A 6245-nucleotide genomic window follows, 5' to 3' on the forward strand; every position below is an offset into this window, starting at 1 on the left:
GGTATGAAAAGAAACCCCTTCGGAGTTAAAAGTAGTCACACTTGGTATGAAAAGAAACCCCTTCGGAGTTAAAAGTAATCACCCTTGGTATGAAAAGAAATAATCACCCTTGGTATGAAAAGAAACCCCTTCGGAGTGAAAAGTTATCACCCTTGGTATGAAAAGAAATAATCACCCTTGACATGAAAAGAAACCCCTTCGGAGTTAAAAGTAATCACCCTTGGTATGAAAAGAAATAATCACCCTTGGTATGAAAAGAAACCCCTTCGGAGTTAAAAGTAGTCACACTTGGTATGAAAAGAAATAATCACCCTTGGTATGAAAAGAAACCCCTTCGGAGTTAAAAGTAATCACCCTTGGTGTGAAAAGAAACCCCTTCGGAGTTAAAAGTAATCACCCTTGGTATGAAAAGAAATAATCACCCTTGGTATGAAAAGAAACCCCTTCGGAGTTAAAAGTAGTCACCCTTGGTATGAAAAGAAATAATCACCCTTGGTGTGACAAAAACCCCTTCGGAGTTAAAAGTAGTCACCCTTGGTATGAAAAGAAATAAACACCCTTGGTATGAAAAGAAACCCCTTCGGAGTTAAAAGTTATCACCCTTGGTATGAAAAGAAATAATCACCCTTGGCATGAAAAGAAACCCCTTCGGAGTTAAAAGTAATCACCCTTGGTATGAAAAGAAATAATCACCCTTGGTATGAAAAGAAACCCCTTCGGAGTTAAAAGTAGTCACACTTGGTATGAAAAGAAATAATCACCCTTGGTATGAAAAGAAACCCCTTCGGAGTTAAAAGTAGTCACCCTTGGTATGAAAAGAAATAATCACCCTTGGTATGAAAAAAAAAACCCCTTCGGAGTTAAAAGTAGTCACCCTTGGTATGAAAAGAAACCCCTTCGGAGTTAAAAGTAATCACCCTTGGTATGAAAAGAAATAATCACCCTTGGTATGAAAAGAAACCCCTTCGGAGTTAAAAGTAATCACCCTTGGTATGAAAAGAAACCCCTTCGTAGTTAAAAGTAATCACCCTTGGTATGAAAAGAAATAATCACCCTTGGTATGAAAAGAAATAATCACCCTTGGTATGAAAAGAAACCCCTTCGGAGTTAAAAGTAGTCACCCTTGGTATGAAAAGAAATAATCACCCTTGGTATGAAAAAAAAACCCCTTCGGAGTTAAAAGTAGTCACCCTTGGTATGAAAAGAAACCCCTTCGGAGTTAAAAGTAATCACCCTTGGTATGAAAAGAAATAATCACCCTTGGTATGAAAAGAAACCCCTTCGGAGTTAAAAGTAGTCACCCTTGGTATGAAAAGAAATAATCACCCTTGGTGTGACAAAAACCCCTTCGGAGTTAAAAGTAGTCACCCTTGGTATGAAAAGAAATAAACACCCTTGGTATGAAAAGAAACCCCTTCGGAGTTAAAAGTAGTCACCCTTGGTATGAAAAGAAATAATCACCCTTGGTATGAAAAGAAACCCCTTCGGAGTTAAAAGTAGTCACCCTTGGTATGAAAAGAAACCCCTTCGGAGTTAAAAGTAATCACCCTTGGTATGAAAAGAAACCCCTTCAGAGTTAAAAGTAGTCACACTTGGTATGAAAAGAAATAATCACACTTGGTATGAAAAGAAACCCCTTCGGAGTTAAAAGTAGTCACCCTTGGTATGAAAAGAAATAATCACACTTGGTATGAAAAGAAACCCCTTCGGATTTAAAAGTAATCACCCTTGGTATGAAAAGAAATAATCACCCTTGGTATGAAAAGAAACCCCTTCGGAGTTAAAAGTAGTCACACTTGGTATGAAAAGAAATAATCACACTTGGTATGAAAAGAAACCCCTTTCTTAGATAAAAGTAGTCACACTTGGTATGAAAAGAAATAATCACACTTGGTATGAAAAGAAACCCCTTCGGAAATAAAAGTAATCACCCTTGGTATGAAAAGAAATAATCACCCTTGGTATGAAAAGAAACCCCTTCGGAGTTAAAAGTAGTCACACTTGGTATGAAAAGAAATAATCACCCTTGGTATGAAAAGAAACCCCTTCGGAGTTAAAAGTAGTCACCCTTGGTATGAAAAGAAATAATCACCCTTGGTGTGACAAAAACCCCTTCGGAGTTAAAAGTAGTCACCCTTGGTATGAAAAGAAACCCCTTCGGAGTTAAAAGTAATCACCCTTGGTATGAAAAGAAATAATTACCCTTGGTATGAAAAGAAACCCCTTCGGAGTTAAAAGTAATCACCCTTGGTATGAAAAGAAATAATCACACTTGGTATGAAAAGAAACCCTTTCGGAGTTAAAAGTAATCACCTTTGGTATGAAAAGAAATAATCACCCTTGGTATGAAAAGAAACCCCTTCGGAGTTAAAAGTAATCACCCTTGGTATGAAAAGAAATAATCACCCTTGGTATGAAAAGAAACCCCTTCGGAGTTAAAAGTAGTCACACTTGGTATGAAAAGAAATAATCACCCTTGGTATGAAAATAAACCCCTTCGGAGTTAAAAGTAGTCACCCTTGGTATGAAAAGAAACCCCTCAGAGTTAAAAGTAGTCACCCTTGGTATGAAAAGAAATAATCACCCTTGGTATGAAAAGAAACCCCTTCGGAGTTAAAAGTAGTCACCCTTGGTATGAAAAGAAATAATCTCCCTTGGTATGAAAAGAAACCCCTTCGGAGTTAAAAGTAGTCACACTTGGTATGAAAAGAAACCCCTTCGGAGTTAAAAGTAATCACCCTTGGTATGAAAAGAAATAATCATCCTTGGTATGAAAAGAAATAATCATCCTTGTTATGAAAAGAAACCCCTTCGGAGTTAAAAGTAATCACCCTTGGTATGAAAAGAAATAATTGCCCTTGGTATGAAAAGAAACCCCTTCGGAGTTAAAAGTAATCACCCTTGGTATGAAAAGAAATAATCACCCTTGGTATGAAAAGAAACCCCTTCGGAGTTAAAAGTAGTCACACTTGGTATGAAAAGAAACCCCTTCGGAGTTAAAAGTAATCACCCTTGGTATGAAAAGAAATAATCACCCTTGGTATGAAAAGAAACCCCTTCGGAGTTAAAAGTAATCACCCTTGGTATGAAAAGAAACCCCTTCGGAGTTAAAAGTAATCACCCTTGGAATGAAAAGAAATAATCACACTTGGTATGAAAAGAAACCCCTTCGGAGTTAAAAGTAGTCACACTTGGTATGAAAAGAAATAATCACCCTTGGTATGAAAAGAAACCCCTTCGGAGTTAAAAGTAGTCACCCTTGGTATGAAAAGAAATAATCACACTTGGTATGAAAAGAAACCCCTTCGGAGTTAAAAGTAGTCACCCTTGGTATGAAAAGAAACCCCTTCGGAGTTAAAAGTAATCACCCTTGGTATGAAAAGAAATAATCACCCTTGGTATGAAAAGAAACCCCTTCGGAGTTAAAAGTAGTCACACTTGGTATGAAAAGAAATAATCACCCTTGGTATGAAAAGAAACCCCTTCGGAGTTAAAAGTAATCACCCTTGGTATGAAAAGAAATAATCACCCTTGGTATGAAAAGAAACCCCTTCGGAGTTAAAAGTAATCACCCTTAGTATGAAAAGAAATAATCACCCTTGGTATGAAAAGAAACCCCTTCGGAGTTAAAAGTAATCACCCTTGGTATGAAAAGAAATGAACACCCTTGGAATGAAAAGAAACCCCTTCGGAGTTAAAAGTAGTCACCCTTGGTATGAAAAGAAATAATCACCCTTGGTATGAAAAGAAACCCCTTCGGAGTTAAAAGTAGTCACACTTGGTATGAAAAGAAATAATCACCCTTGGTATGAAAAGAAACCCCTTCGGAGTTAAATGTAGTCACCCTTGGTATGAAAAGAAATAATCACCCTTGGTATGAAAAGAAATCCCTTCGGAGTTAAAAGTAATCACCCTTGGTATGAAAAGAAATAATCACCCTTGGTATGAAAAGAAACCCCTTCGGAGTGAAAAGTTATCACCCTTGGTATGAAAAGAAATAATCACTCTTGGTATGAAAAGAAACCCCTTCGGAGTTAAAAGTAATCACCCTTGGTATGAAAAGAAATAATCACCCTTGGTATGAAAAGAAACCCCTTCGGAGTTTAAAGTAGTCACACTTGGTATGAAAAGAAATAATCACACTTGGTATGAAAAGAAACCCCTTCGGATTTAAAAGTAATCACCCTTGGTATGAAAAGAAATAATCACCCTTGGTATGAAAAGAAACCCCTTTAGAGTTAAAAGTAGTCACACTTGGTATGAAAAGAAATAATCACCCTTGGTATGAAAAGAAACCCCTTCGGAGTTAAAAGTAGTCACCCTTGGTATGAAAAGAAATAATCACCCTTGGTGTGACAAAAACCCCTTCGGAGTTAAAAGTAGTCACCCTTGGTTTGAAAAGAAATAAACACCCTTGGTATGAAAAGAAACCCCTTCGGAATTAAAAGTAGTCACCCTTGGTATGAAAAGAAATAATCACCCTTGGTATGAAAAGAAACCCCTTCGGAGTTAAAAGTAGTCCCACTTGGTATGAAAAGAAATAATCACCCTTAGTATGAAAAGAAACCCCTTCGGAGTGAAAAGTTATCACCCTTGGTATGAAAAGAAATAATCACCCTTGGTATGAAAAGAAACCCCTTCGGAGTTAAAAGTAGTCACACTTGGTATGAAAAGAAACCCCTTCGGAGTTAAAAGTAATCACCCTTGGTATGAAAAGAAATAATCACCCTTGGTATGAAAAGAAACCCCTTCGGAGTGAAAAGTTATCACCCTTGGTATGAAAAGAAATAATCACCCTTGGTATGAAAAGAAACCCCTTCGGAGTTAAAAGTAATCACCCTTGGTATGAAAAGAAATAATCACCCTTGGTATGAAAAGAAACCCCTTCGGAGTTAAAAGTAGTCACACTTGGTATGAAAAGAAATAATCACCCTTGGTATGAAAAGAAACCCCTTCGGAGTTAAAAGTAATCACCCTTGGTGTGAAAAGAAACCCCTTCGGAGTTAAAAGTAATCACCCTTGGTATGAAAAGAAATAATCACCCTTGGTAAAAAAAGAAACCCCTTCAGAGTTAAAAGAAATCACCCTTGGTATGAAAAGAAATAATCACCCTTGGTATGAAAAGAAACCCCTTCGGAATTAAAAGTAGTCACCCTTGGTATGAAAAGAAATAATCACCCTTGGTAAAAAAAGAAACCCCTTCAGAGTTAAAAGAAATCACCCTTGGTATGAAAAGAAATAATCACCCTTGGTATGAAAAGAAACCCCTTCGGAATTAAAAGTAGTCACCCTTGGTATGAAAAGAAATAATCACCCTTGGTATAAAAAGAAACCCATTCGGAGTTAAAAGTAATCACCCTTGGTATGAAAAGAAACCCCTTCGGAGTTAAAAGTAATCACCCTTGGTATGAAAAGAAATAATCACCCTTGGTATGAAAAGAAACCCCTTCGGAGTTAAAAGTAGTCACACTTGGTATGAAAAGAAATAATCACCCTTGGTATGAAAAGAAACCCCTTCGGAGTTAAAAGTAGTCACCCTTGGTATGAAAAGAAATAATCACACTTGGTATGAAAAGAAACCCCTTCGGAGTTAAAAGTAGTCACACTTGGTATGAAAAGAAATAATCACCCTTGGTATGAAAAGAAACCCCTTCGGAGTTAAAAGTAGTCACCCTTGGTATGAAAAGAAATAATCACCCTTGGTATGAAAAAAAAAACCCCTTCGGAGTTAAAAGTAGTCACCCTTGGTATGAAAAGAAACCCCTTCGTAGTTAAAAGTAATCACCCTTGGTATGAAAAGAAATAATCACCCTTGGTATGAAAAGAAACCCCTTCGGAGTTAAAAGTAGTCACCCTTGGTATGAAAAGAAATAATCACCCTTGGTGTGACAAAAACCCCTTCGGAGTTAAAAGTAGTCACCCTTGGTATGAAAAGAAATAAACACCCTTGGTATGAAAAGAAACCCCTTCGGAGTTAAAAGTAGTCACCCTTGGTATGAAAAGAAATAATCACCCTTGGTATGAAAAGAAACCCCTTCGGAGTTAAAAGTAGTCACACTTGGTATGAAAAGAAATAATCACCCTTAGTATGAAAAGAAACCCCTTCGGAGTGAAAAGTTATCACCCTTGGAATGAAAAGAAATAATCACCCTTGGTATGAAAAGAAACCCCTTCGGAGTTAAAAGTAGTCACACTTGGTATGAAAAGAAACCCCTTCGGAGTTAAAAGTAATCACCCTTGGTATG

The sequence above is a fragment of the Leiobunum rupestre genome, chromosome 5 (assembly GCF_980474605.1).
Source record: "Leiobunum rupestre chromosome 5, qqLeiRupe1.1.hap1, whole genome shotgun sequence".
Taxonomy (NCBI): Eukaryota; Metazoa; Arthropoda; class Arachnida; order Opiliones; family Sclerosomatidae; genus Leiobunum; species Leiobunum rupestre.